The sequence below is a fragment of the Dendrobates tinctorius genome, unplaced genomic scaffold (genome assembly GCF_039654945.1).
Source record: "Dendrobates tinctorius isolate UK_male_01 unplaced genomic scaffold, ASM3965494v1 ptg000040l, whole genome shotgun sequence".
NCBI lineage: Eukaryota > Metazoa > Chordata > Amphibia > Anura > Dendrobatidae > Dendrobates > Dendrobates tinctorius.
Window position 1 is genome coordinate 8534229 of NW_027361708.1, and position 15328 is coordinate 8549556.

The window sequence follows — 15328 nt, forward strand, 5'->3', positions numbered from 1 at the left end:
AGTCAACAGCAGATATACGATACTGTTAGAGAAGAGGACAGCTCTATACGGTGTATGGAAAAATGGAAATGTCCGTCTATGTATTTACGCTCTCTCACACACACACACACGCACTGTCTCTGTATAGATTGGACCATAATCTAAACAGCAGATATAGGATACTGTTTGAGAAGCGGACAGCTGTATATGGTATATGTATGGAAAATTTTAAATCTCCGTGTTTTTTTACTGAGTCAAACACAGATAGCAGGTATTTGTCCATGATACCATCCGGTACACGGTAGTGGGTGAGGAGCGTACAGCTCTATACGTTGTATGTATGGAAAAATGAAAATCTACGTCTATTTTTTTCCATAGTCACACACAGTTGCTGTCTCAGTATGGATTTTACCATGATCTAAACAGCAGATATACAGTTCTGTATCAGAAGCGGACAGCTCTATATGGTGTATGTATGGAAAAAATGAAAATCTCTGTCTATCTTTTTATGGAGTCACACACAGATAGCATGTATTTGTCCGTGATACCAGCCGGTACAAGGTAGTGTGTGAGGAGCATACAGCTCTATATGGTGTATGTATGGAAAATTTTAAATCTCCATCCATTTTTTTACAGAGTCACACACATGCTGTCTATGTATAGATTTGACCGTATTCAAACAGCAGATATACGATACTGTTTGACAAGCGGACAGCTCTATATGATGTATGTATGGAAAAATGAAAATCTCTGTCTATCTTTTTACGGAGTCACATACAGATAGCATGTATTTGTCCATGATACCAGCCAGTACACGGTAGTGTGTGAGGAGCGTACATCTCTATACAGTGTATGTATGGAAAAATTTAAATCTCCGTGTATTTTTTTACAGAGTCACACACACACTGTCTCTGTATAGATTTGACCGTGATCAAACAGCAGATATACAATACTGTTTGACAAACGGACAGTTCTATATGTTGTATGTATGGAAACTTTTAAATCTCCGTCTATTTTTTGACGGAGTCACACACACACGCTGTCTCTGTATAGATTTGACCGTTTCAAACAGCAGATGTACAATACTGTGTGACAAGCGGACAGCTCTATACGGTGTATGTATGGAAACTTTTAAATCTCCGTCTATTTTTTTATGGAGTCACACACACACGCTGTCTCTGTATAGATTTGACCGTAATCAAACAGCAGATATACAATACTGTTTGACAAGCCGACAGCTCTATATGGTGTAAGTATGGAAAATTTTAAATTGCCGTCTATTTTTTTACGGAGTCACACACACGCTGTCTCTGTATAAATTTGACCGTGATCAAACAGCAGATATACGATACTGTTTGACAAGCGGACAGCTCTATACAGTGTATGTATGGAAAAATGAAAATCTCCGTCTATCTTTTTATGGAGTCACATACAGAATGCATGTATTTGTCCATGATACCAGCCAGTACACAGTAGTGTGTGAGGAGCGTACAGCTCTATACGGTGTATGTATGGAAAATTTTAAATCTCCGTGTATTTTTTTATGGAGTCACACACACACTGTCTCTGTATAGATTTGACCGTTGGCAAACAGCAGATATACGATACTGTTTGACAAGCGGACAGCTCTATACGGTGTATGTATGGAAAATTTTAAATCTCTGTCTATTTTTTTATGGAGTCACACACAGATAGCATGTATATGTCCATGATACCAGCCGGTACCTGGTAGTGTGTGAGGAGCATACACCTCGATACGGTGTGTGAAAAAATGAACGCTCTGTAACTGTGCAGAAAATCAGAATAAAAGTTTTTTTTGCTTTTAAAAAAGCAGTCTGCACAGCAGTGTGCACACAGCAATGAAGCTACCAGGTAGCCTTATAAGGCAGCCTAATAACCACCAGCGCTGCTGCACACACAAAAATCCTCCCCTGTCACTGCACACTAACTGTACAGTTGAAATCGCTATCAGAAGAAGCACAGTTTTTTTTTCTTTGTTGCCTAACGCTCTGCCTATTGAGAATCAGTGGCAGCAAGCTCTCCCTATGTTAAGATCGGCAGAAGTAAGATGGCGGCCGGCGGTCAGGGCTTTTATAGCCACTGTGACGCCACACAAAGAAAGCCAATCACACGAATGCCCTTCTCTAAGATGGTGGTGGCCACTGCCGATGTCATCGCTTTGCCTACAGTGTGCGTCCTTGATGATTGGCTGAGAAAAGGCGCTGGAGGCATCATGGGAAACGTGACTTTGGCGCTTGGGTCGGCGACATCATGGCCGACCTCACGCTATGGTCGGGTTTTGGTTGGCAAAACCCGACTTTAGCGAAAGTCGATGACTTATAAATTTGACCGACCCATTTCGCTCAACTCCAGTGACATCTTATCTGCAATTTTTTTCTCAGCTAAAATTTGACTGAGAAAAAAATTGCAGCATGCTGTGTATTGTTGAGTACCTCAGACAACATTTGCCAATACAAGTCATTGGGTGCAAGAAAAAAAATTGCACAGCACACGCACCATGTGATAGTTGTCTGGTTTTTAGGCAATGGTGTCCGTAGAAAAGCCAGCAATTCATGTCCGGCTATTATTAAATCACACTGACAGCTAACAAAACAATAGACACATACACATAGCATATATATACACTCACTGGCCACTTTATTAGGTACACCTGTCCAACTGTGTGTTAAGACTTAACTTCTAATCAGCCAATCACATGGCGGCAACTCAGTGCATTTAGGCATGTAGACATGGTCAAGACAATCTCCTGCAGTTCAAACCGAGCATCAGTATGGGGAAGAAAGGTGATTTGAGTGCCTTTGAACGTGGCATGATTGTTGGTGCCAGAAGGGCTGGTCTGAGTATTTCAGAAACTGCTGATCTACTGGGATTTTCACGCACAACCATCTCTAGGGTTTACAGAGAATGGTCCGAAAAAGAAAAAAAATCCAGTGAGCGGCAGTTCTGTGGCCGGAAATGCCTTGTTGATGCCAGAGGTCAGAGGAGAATGGGCATACTGGTTCGAGCTGATAGAAAGGCAACAGTGACTCAAATTGCCACCCGTTACAACCAAGGTAGGCAGAAGAGCATCTCTGAACGCACAGTGCGTCAAACTTTGAGGCAGATGGGCTACAGCAGCAGAAGACCACACTGGGTACCACTCCTCTCAGCTAAGAACAGGAAACTGAGGCTACAATTTGCACAAGCTCATCGAAATTGGACAGTAGAAGATTGGAAAAACGTTGCCTGGTCTGATGAGTCTCGATTTCTGCTGCGACATTCGGATGGTAGGGTCAGAATTTGGCGTAAACAACATGAAAGCATGGATCCATCCAGCCTTGTATCAACGGTTCAGGCTGGTGGTGGTGGTGTCATGGTGTGGGAAATTTTTTCTTGGCACTCTTTGGGCCCCTTGGTACCAATTGAGCATCGTTGCAACGCCACAGCCTACCTGAGTATTGTTGCTGACCATGTCCATCCCTTTATGACCACAATGTACCCAACATCTGATGGCTACTTTCAGCAGGATAATGCGCCATGTCATAAAGCTCGAATCATCTCAGATTGGTTTCTTGAACATGACAATGAGTTCACTGTACTCAAATGGCCTCCTCAGTCACCAGATCTCAATCCAATAGAGCATCTTTGGGATGTGGTGGAACGGGAGATTCGCATCAGGGATGTGCAGCCGACAAATCTGCGCCAACTGTGTGATGCCATCATGTCAATATGGTCCAAAATCTCTGAGGAATGCTTCCAGCACCTTGTTGAATCTCTGCCACGAAGAATTGAGGCAGTTCTGAAGGCAAAAGGGGGTCCAACCCGTTACTAGCATGGTGTACCTAATAAAGTGGCCAGTGAGTGTATATATATATATATATACACACACAAGACAGTGACTCACACATATATATAATATATATATATACATACAATATATATAATATATGTGATATATATATATATATTATACTAGATGGTGGCCCAATTATAATGCATCAGGTATTCTAGAATATGGCCAATTCGCATGAATATTACGCCTTCTTATCGAAAATGAAGCGAAGCACAATTATATTAAAAACATGTAACTTTATTAAACAAAATAAAGACATTTAAAATTGGCTACATATTCATTGTTTCCTGATAACATATCCCAAAAGGGGAAAAAAAAAAGACAATAACAATGGAGATTCTAATCCATATGCATATCCAAAGTGTTATTTCATATAAATCTACACCTAAGTATAATTAATAATACACTAAGAATAGGAGTTTATTTAATCACCCTCCAAAACAAACATTAATATTTCTATCTAGAAAAAATCATATAATTGATCTCCCAGGAGATGTTTTTTCTGGATAGGAATATTAATGTTTATTTTGGGTGGTGATTAAATAAACTGCTATTCTTAGTGTATTATTAATGATACTTAGGTGCAGGTTTATATGAAATAACACTTTGGATATGCGTATGGATTTGAACCTCCATTGTTATTCTCTTTTTTTTCCCCTTTTGGGACATGTTATCAGGAAACAATGAATATATAGCCAATTTTGTTTAATAAAGTTACATGTTTTTAATATAATTGTGGTTCGCTTCATTTACGAGAAGAAGGAGTAATATTCTTTTTTGTCCGCAAGTGTGGATTTTTACTATTGATGCTGCCTATGCAGCATCCCGTCAGCCAGAGCTACCGGACTACTACCACTAATATCCCACATCATCCCGTCAGCCTGGGGTCAGAACCAGGGCGCTGAGTGGAATGGGCCTAACTTCCATACCGGGGATCCATTTAAGAGAGGCCTGGGGTCAGAACCAGAGCGCTGAGTGGATTTGTCCTGACTTCCATACCAATGATCCCTTTAGTGGAAGCCTGGGGTGAGAATCAGAGAGTTTAGGGATTTACCCTAACTTCCATACCGGAGATCCCTTTAAGAGAGGCCTGGGGTCAGTACCAAATTGCAGAGTGGATTTGACCTCACTTCCATACTGGGGATCCCTTTAAGAGAGACTGGGATCAGAAGCAGAGCGCTGAGTGGATTTGCCGTGACTTGCATACCAATGATCCCTTTAATAGAACCCTGGGGTCAGAATCAGAGCAATGAGGGATTTGCCCTAACTTCCATACAGGAGATCCCTGTAAGAGAGCCTGGTGTCAGAACCAAAGCGCTGGATGAATTTGCCCTGACTTCCATACCGGAGATCCATTTAAGAAAGGCCTGAGGTCAGTACTAAAGCGCAGAGTGGATTTGCCCTAACTTCCATACCAATGATCCCTTTAAGAGACCCTGGAGTCAGAACCACAGAGCTGAGTGGTACGGTCCTAACTTCCATACCAGGGATCCCTTTAAGAGAGGCCTGGGGTCAAACCAAAGCACTGGATGGATTTGCTCTGACTTCCATACCAATGATCCCTTTAAGAGGGAAGATGTGCCTACGGGATGGACAGGGAGGTGGGGATTCATTTCTGTCATGTGCTCTCTGCTCCTTTTTGGGGGGCAGACAATGGCTGGGAGCTTATGTTCCCAGGGATGCTAGATTTCTCCCACCATGTCAGTGTCTGCTGAGGTGTTGTCAAGTGGGAAAACTTGCTCATAGCAACCAGTCACAGCTCAGCTACTTTTAACCAGCTCTGGTGAAATGAGAGATGCTTAGTGATTGGTTGCAATGAAAACTGTTGCTCATAGCAACCAATCACAGCTCAGCTTCTTTTGAACAGCTCTGGTAAAATGAAAGATGCTTCGTGATTGGTTGGTGATACACACACACATATAGATACGTACATACATTCACTTTTATATATAGAGATACACTGCTCAAAAAATGAAAGGAACCCTGGACACTCTTATTGAGCAGACACATGGATGTTAGTGGCCTTCCTATCATTTCTAATTGTCATTTATTCCATTGGCACAACAGCAGGAGAAATTGATTCACAATCACAAAATATAATATATATATATTATAGTATAGATTATATATATACATACAGTATATATATATATATATACATAGTATGTGTATTTTGTTTTAAAACAATGTGTAAAGGAAAGAGAGCTGCTGTATGTAAAAGCTCATGTTAAAGTCGCATTGCATACGGATTGCATACGGATGTCATACAGATGCTCCATTTAAAAATCGCACAGAAATCACATTGCACTCATGTGATAATCGCATGACAAGCGCATGGCACTTTTTTCGGTCCGGAAATTGGACCTTTTTTTCCATGCAGATGGGTATGAGCCCTCAGTATGTGGATTTACACTCACAATATGGTGTAGCCCAGTTGCCAGCTAACTTAAAAGACACCTGACATATACCACAAATACTGGAAACAGTTTCTTGGAAAGAAAATTACATTCTGGGCATGTCAGATATTAGATCATGTTGCACAGTTATTATCCATGAATAAGCCTTTAAGGCTGACAGTGATTTTTTGAAGAAAAGTTGCAAATACACAGACACTCAAATACAGTTTATTACAGACAGCATTTTATTTATTCTAATGTGTAATTTGTTTGTCTACAATGGTCTCAGCTATGTAAATTTATATGTAGGTAAATGGGAAGAATCCACCATATACATCCAAGGGAAATTAAATGCTGGTCTCTTTAGTGTCAGTTTATAGATGATGTCTTCTTTATATGCGAAGGTTCTCAGGACACTCTGTTTTTTTTAGGGATTTGAATCACAATGATTTTGGCCTTCATTTAATCTCCACCGTCACTAGTCCCTTAGATGTGAATTTCTAGGACCAAGCATTAAAGGTAGACCTTGACTACTAAAGGTCCCGTCACATTTAGCGATGCACCAGTGATCCCGACCACGATATGACCCGGTCAGGATCGCTGGTGCATCGCTAAATGGTCGCTAGTGAGCTGCCAAACAGGCAGATCTCACTAGCGATGCAGCAGCGGTCGGGGGTCGTTACTTACCTGTCAGACACGGCGAGGGTGACCGTCTTCCGCCTGCGTCCATGGCTCGCTCATCAGTGCCAGCAGAAAGCCAACGATGAGAAATGGACCAGGACGTTCTCGCGTGATCAGCGATAGCCAGGGGGAGACGGTCGGAGGTGAGTATCACATGTAGCGATATCGCTAGTGATATCGCTGCTGTGTCACAAAATCGGTGACGCTTTAGCGATATTGCTAGCGATATCGCTATGTGTAAAGTGCCCTTAAGAGTTTTGAAAAATATGTGGACTCAATTATTTTTTTACTTGTCACAAGCTGTTATTTGCTGACATGGTTGTTGAACATCCTTGAGGGTCAGTTCACCTGTATTAGAAGGAAGTGCATTGATAATAATAATAATCTTTATTTTTAGATAGCGCTAACATATTCCGCAGCGCTTTACAGTTTGCACACATTATCATCTCTGTCCCCGATGAGTCTCACAATCAAAATTCCCTATCAGTATGTCTTTGGAATTTGCGAGGAAACTGGATTACCCGGAGGAAACCCACACAAACGTGGGGAGAACATACGGACTCCTTGCATTGATATTAATGATTATAAGGAGGCTATTTTTTAAAGAACCAAGTTATGTCAAAAGGCTATAATGTAGACTAATTGGAGGCCACTTTGAAGGACGTGAAAAACGTATCCAGGCCAGACCTAAATCATAACATCAGAGAATTACCAACACCCTGAACATATAAGAGCTGGTTGGTCCAGACCCCATCATCATACAATATCACACTACCTGTGGAAAATTGAAGAAAATCATCTCCAAATAGTGGCATATCTTAAAATAGGACTAGGTTGTTGGGGAATTTGTACTCCCCTACCCCAGATTTGTTTTTAGACATGCACTAACTGTAGGGAATTGTATTGCTCCCACAAGTAAAGGTAACCCTATGCCCATTAATCAAAACTATATTGGTCTTGCAAACCAAACCTTGCTGTAGAATGTGTTCAATAAAAAGGTCCTGTCAAAGCTACTTCACAAATTCAGAAAAGATAAAATAATATGAAGTCAGAGACAGTAATGCATGCTTCACAATGGGAGTCATCTACTGTATGTCATAGAATGCCCATGTGAAAACAATCTTTGTGGGTAGAACCAAACAGATGCTGTCTACAAGGGTAAAGGAACCTAATAATTGAAAAAAAATATTTAAGGAGGAACTAAACCAATTCTATAAGGTTTTTATGGCATTCAGATTGTTGCAAAGCGATGGAGGGGAGGTGATTATTTGGGCCAAATATCTAGAGCAGAATCGAGACATTCTCACTAAAATCCTTTGCCCCAACAATAAACTTTATGCATTCAAATGAATGATCTAGTATCTATACTGGTTCATGAACTCTTTTAATCCTTTATCTTCCCATTAATTTGAAATACTGCATGAATAATGTATAATGTTTGAAAGGCTTATTGTTAGGTATTGTTACATGCTGTTATTCAATATATTACCTAGTAGCTAGAAATATCCATCATCTTCATCATAACTGCCCATAATATATTTTCACCATCTCTTTTTGATATGTGGAACAGTTGATAATAACATCCATTATTCCTGATCATAATTGCAAGTATGTATACATATATACAGTGGGGAAAAAAAGTATTTAGTCAGTCAGCAATAGTGCAAGTTCCACCACTTAAAAAGATGAGAGGCGTCTGTAATTTACATCATAGGTAGACCTCAACTATGGGAGACAAACTGAGAAAAAAAAATCCAGAAAATCACATTGTCTGTTTTTTTTTCATTTTATTTGCATATTATGGTGGAAAATAAGTATTTGGTCAGAAACAAGCAATCAAGATTTCTGGCTCTCACAGACCTGTAACTTCTTCTTTAAGAGTCTCCTCTATCCTCCACTCATTACCTGTAGTAATGGCACCTGTTTAAACTTGTTATCAGTATAAAAAGACACCTGTGCACACCCTTAAACAGTCTGACTCCAAACTCCACTATGGTGAAGACCAAAGAGCTGTCAAAGGACACCAGAAACAAAATTGTAGCCCTGCACCAGGCTGGGAAGACTGAATCTGCAATAGCCAACCAGCTTGGAGTGAAGAAATCAACTGTGGGAGCAATAATTAGAAAATGGAAGACATACAAGACCACTGATAATCTCCCTCGATCTGGTGCTCCACGCAAAATCCCACCCCGTGGGGTCAGAATGATCACAAGAACGGTGAGCAAAAATCCCAGAACCACGCAGGGGGACCTAGTGAATGAACTGCAGAGAGCTGGGACCAATGTAACAAGGCCTACCATAAGTAACACACTATGCCACCATGGACTCAGATCCTGCAGTGCCAGACGTGTCCCACTGCTTAAGCCTGTACATGTCCGGGCCCGTCTGAAGTTTGCTAGAGAGCATTTGGATGATCCAGAGGAGTTTTGGGAGAATGTCCTATGGTCTGATGAAACCGAACTGGAACTGTTTGGTAGAAACACAACTTGTCGTGTTTGGAGGAAAAAGAATACTGAGTTGCATCCATCAAACACCATACCTACTGTAAAGCATGGTGGTGGAAACATCATGCTTTGGGGCTGTTTCTCTGCAAAGGGGCCAGGACGACTGATCCGGGTACATGAAAGAATGAATGGGGCCATGTATCGTGAGATTTTGAGTGCAAACCTCCTTCCATCAGCAAGGGCATTGAAGATGAAACGTGGCTGGGTCTTTCAACATGACAATGATCCAAAGCACACCGCCAGGGCAACGAAGGAGTGGCTTCGTAAGAAGCATTTCAATGTCCTGGAGTGGCCTAGCCAGTCTCCAGATCTCAACCCTATAGAAAACCTTTGGAGGGAGTTGAAAGTCCGTGTTGCCAAGCGAAAAGCCAAAAACATCACTGCTCTAGAGGAGATCTGCATGGAGGAATGGGCCAACATACCAACAACAGTGTGTGGCAACCTTGTGAAGACTTACAGAAAACGTTTGACCTCTGTCATTGCCAACAAAGGATATATCACAAAGTATTGAGATGAAATTTTGTTTCTGACCAAATACTTATTTTCAACCATAATATGCAAATAAAATGAAAAAAAAAACAGACAATGTGATTCTCTGGATTTTTTTTTCTCAGTTTGTCTCCCATAGTTGAGGTCTACCTATGATGTAAATTACAGACGCCTCTCATCTTTTTAAGTGGTGGAACTTGCACTATTGCTGACTGACTAAATACTTTTTTTCCCCACTGTATATATATATATACAGTATATATAGTTCAGATTTTATCACACATGTTTTCTCATTTTTAAATATCTCTAATTAAAAAATAAAAAGTAATTTTAAAGCTGTAAGCTCATTTATACAAATCCTCTGTTTCATTATTGCACAGAGGTGGACATATATTTTTTAATTTCTTAAGCAATCAAATCATTTTTGTGACAATTTGTATAAAATCAAGCAAAAAAGGAAGCACACTGTAGCGCCATAACATGCAAATATGAAAAATGAATTGCATTACTGCATTAGAAATATGAGAAATTGAGAAAGTTTAGCGCATAAAATGGCCAAGTTATGTGTACCTGGAAGCCACGTTAAGGCATTTCTCGCTTTCCAAGTCCCTGTCTATGCCAATCCTTACTATGACTGAATTCTCCATCTGAATGGGAACCTATGAAAAATCCTCTGTTTAGATTGAAGTCTAAATCTCTGTGGAGGGGAAGTGGCCCTGCTTTGATTAAAAACGCCTGCGGCTAACAGGTGGAGTGCTCAGTCAGAAGGTAAATTAATACAAATTTCAAAAACTGACCGTCACATCCAAGCATAAACATTGTGTGATTGGTATGGAAGTCAGAGCAAATCCATCCAGGGCGTTGGTTTTGACCCCAGGCATCTCTTAAAGGCATCCCCGGAATGGAAGTTAGGCCCATTCCACTCAGCGCTCTGGTTCTGGCGCTGAGCGCACTAAAATGCAACACGGTGCGTTTGGCTGAGGTCGGCGCACCGTCAAAAGGACGCATGCGCCAGCAAACGCATACCTGCGCATGGCCTGCATACCTAATGCTAAAGATAGGGTACGCAGGTCACATGCAGCGTCATGCGCCCATAGGCGGAGCTGACCGGAGGAGGTACGGCTGTGGGCAGAGCTTCACGGCGGCCGTGCGCATCCCTCCGCTAGTGTGAAAGTAGCCTTAGCTTATGTTCTGTGATCCCACCTAGTATACTGAATATTTTTTTTTTGGAGGGTTACATGAGGTTCTCTTAAATTAAAGCTTTTGTTCTTTGGTCCCATGGTTTCCACAGATTCCCCTCAACCCCAGGGCTGTGTACCCACGTAAGTGTTTTTGAAGCATTTTTCGGGATCAAACTGCTTCAAAAACGCTTAAAATAAGCATCCCATTCATTTCAATGCATTTTGGCCTTTTTTCAGCAATATGGCGCCGGACAGCGCTATGGGCATGCGCGTACTCCGGTGCCAGACTCCTCCCCCAGCCTCCAGCAGAATGTGAGAGCACTGGAGCACAGGAAAGAAGGGTGAGTATAAATGTTTTTTTTGTATGTGTGTAGTTTAATAGGGGTGAGGGGGACCATACATATCAGGATAAGGGGGGTGAGGGGACCTTGCATACTAAGAAAAGGGGGAGAGGGGACCATGCATACCAGGAAAGGGGGGATTAGGGGATCATGCTTACCAGTATTGGGGGTGAGGGGACCATGCATACCATGAAAGGGGGGTGAGGGGACCATGCATACCAGGATAGGGCGGTGAGGGGACCATGCATACCAGGATTGGGGGGTGAGGGGACCATACATACCAGGATTGGGGGGTGAGAGGACCATGCATACCAGGATAGGGGGGTGAGGGGACCATACATACCAGGATAGGGATAAGGGGGTACCATGCATACCAGGATTGGTGGTGAGGGGACCATGCATACCAGGATGAGGAATAGGGTACCATGCATACCAGGATAGGGATGAGGGGGGCAGCACATACCAGGATGGGAGACCATATACCAATAAAAATGCTCAACACCCGGGCGTAGAACGGGTTCATAGCTAGCTCTATATAATATTGTGACTTTTTTATTCTTTCATATATTTCATTTTTTCTACTACTGCTGTTTTTTTCCTGTATCATCATCTTTTTTTATACTCATATTCCTCTTTTCTGTCCTTTTCTTTTATTGTTCTTTATTTATTTTTATTTTCCATGTTACATAGTTACATACAGTCATATGTTAAAGTTTGTTTAAATGCAGATTGCACATTTTCTGTTTGTACAATAAACCTCATTTGAATCCAGAAATATAACTGAGTCCATCAGTTATTAGATATATGAAACTGAAATAGCTGTTGCAAAAACCAAAATTGTTATAAAGAAAAAAGGTTAACATTAATAGGGGTGCCCAAACTTTAACATATGACTGTAGTTACCTAGGTTGAATAAAGACCTAGGTCCATCAAGTACAAGCATTTTCCACCAACTGTACATTTTGTCACTAATCTAACTATAACCCGCAATGTTATGGTATAAAGGAAATTGTCCAGCCCTTTTTTAAAAGCTGTTATATTGTCTGCCATTACTACCTCTTGTGGTAGGGCATGCCACAGTCTGACTGCTCTAACTGCAAAGAACCCTTTCTTGCTTAGCTGTCGGAATAGCCTTTCTTCCACCAGTAATGAGTGGCCCCTAGTCCACAGCACGGTCCTTGGAAGGAACAAGTCATATGCCAGTGTTATGTACTGGCCACACATATATTTATACATATAAATGAGATCTCCTCTGAGGCGTATTTTTTCTAAGCTAAACAAGCCCAACTTTTCCAACCTCTACTCATATGAGAGGCCTTCCATCCCTTGTAATACTCTAGTAGCCTGTCGTTGAACTGATTCTAACTCCTCAATATCCTTTTTAAAATGTAGAGCTCAAAACTGGATCCCATATTCTAGATGTGACCTCACCAATGATTTATAAAATGGGTAAAAATATGATGGGATCATGGGATTTTCTCTCTCTTTTTATACATCCTAAAATCTTGCTTGCTTTTCCAGCTGCTACTTGATATTGAGTACTGCTGCTCATCTTACTAGTTACTAGAATACTGAAATAGCACAAAAAGAGGACTTAAAAATCCTCCAATAATAGAAGAAAACAGCAAAAAAGCAGAAAGGTTTACCCGTCCAGGCCTGCAGACAAATGCACGTGAGCCCGTAACCTGCGCCAAAGGTAAGTATTTAGTATTAGGGACCCGTAAATGTGGAGACCTTTGGCGCAGGTTACGGGCTCACGTATTTTGGCCAAAGTATCAGCTAATACTCCACATTTTTTAATGTGTTTTTTGCACTTTTTTTTCAGGGTGCAGTTGGGCCCATTTGGTCTTGTAAACTGCGGTGTCTGTTCACATGGCATGCATTTTGATAGCGCTGGGCCAGCCCACCTGAGCTAATAGAAGGGTGTCACTACTAGGCTGTTAACCTGGATGCTGTGCATTGCCATAGTGTGAACAGCACCGCATACAAGTTTTTTGCTGTGCATTAACATACCAAGCAATCGCCCCCTCCATGTATTGGTAAGCTGTGAGCGGTTGTTTCATCAGTATTCTTGCCCCTGTGTTGCCATCTTAATTATATGGGTCCACTGCATCCTGATAGTGCATTTGTCTGGAGGCCTGGACGGGTAAACCTTTCTACTTTTTTGCTGTTTTCTTAGTAACTAGAATACCCAAGTCCCTCTCTTGATCTGTAGTCCCAAGTATACTTCCATTTAATGTATATTCAGCAATAGGATTATTCTGTCCTAGGTACATTACTATACATATATCTATATTAACCCCTTCACCTCGAAGCCTGTTTTCAATTTCATGATCAGACCATTTTTTTCAGTTCTGACCACTGTCATTTTATGAGGCCATAACTCTGGAACACTTCAGCGGATCCCGGTGTTTCTGAGAATGCTTTCTCGTGACATATTGCACTTTATGATACTTTCAAAATTTCTTTGATATGACTTATGTTTAATTGATAAAAAAATGTAATTTGGCAAAAATTTTGAAAATTTAGCAAAATTTTGCAATTTTTGAACTTTGATTTTTTATGCCCTTAAATCAGACAGATATGTCACAAAAATTAGTTCATAAATAGCATTTCCCACATTTCTACTATACATCAGCACTATTTTGGAACCAAAATTTTTTTTGGTTAGGAAGTTGTAAGGGTTAAAATTGACCACCAATTTTTCATTTTTTCAATAAAATTTACGAAGCCATTTTTTTAGGGACCACCTCACATTTCAAGTCACTTTGATGGGTCTATAAGACAGAAAATACCCAAAATTGACACCATGCTAAAAACTGCACCCGTCAAGGTACTAAAAACCACATTCAAGAAGCTTATTAACCCTTCAGGTGCTTCACAGGAGCTGAAGCAAAGTGGAAAGAAGAAATGAATATTTAACTTTTTAGTAACAAAAATGTTCTTTCAGTAACGATTTGTTTATTTTTAAAGGGTAAAATGAGAAAATGGTCCACTAACATTATTGAACAATTTCTCCTGAGTACGCCGATACCCCATATGTGGAGGAAAACCACTGTTGTGCCCACGTCAGGGCTCGGAAGGGAAGGAACGCCTTTTAACTTTTTGAATGCAAAATTGACTGGAATTGAAAGCAGACACCATGTTGCATTTGAAGAGCCCCTGATGTGCCTAAACATTGGAAAATCCCCACAAGTGTCCCCATTTTGGAAACTAGACCCTTTAAGGAACGTATGTAGCTGTGTGGTGAGCACTTTGAAACCCCAATTGCTTCACAGAAGTTTATAACGTAGAGCCGTGAAAATAAAAAAAATCACATTTTTTTCACAAAAATGATATTTTAGCAACAATTTTTTTACTTTCACAAGTGAAAAAGGAGACAAAGGTCCACTAACGTTGTTGAGCAATTTCTCCTGAGTACGCACATACCCCATGTGTGTGGGGAAAACCACTGTTTGGGTGCATGGCTGGGCTCGGTAGGAAAGGAGCGCCTTTTGACTTTTTGAATGCAAAATTGGCTGGAATTGAGAGCGGAAGCCATGTTGCATTTGAAGAGCCCCTTGTTAGGCGTCAGGTTCCAGTCTCTGCACAGGTGGAATCCCTAGCCTTACCTTCTGTGGTCTCCCATTCAGTCCCAACTACAGAGGAGGCTGCTCAGCAATGACGTCGATCCCGGTGTCTTGCCCAAACTAGTGCTGTCGGTTTGGTTGCTGCTGCCGGGGTCAGCTAAAGCAACCTGCACTAGCCAGCAGCAGGCAGTTCCTAGGGTTAAGTCCTTCTTTCGGAATACTGAGCATGCCTGTGGGTTTACCTCTCATTGGAGGTCAGGGGTCACATGCTCAGGTCCTGTTGCTTCCCCGATTGGTCCACGGGAAAGGTCCTAGAAGGACGCTGCTATAAATGG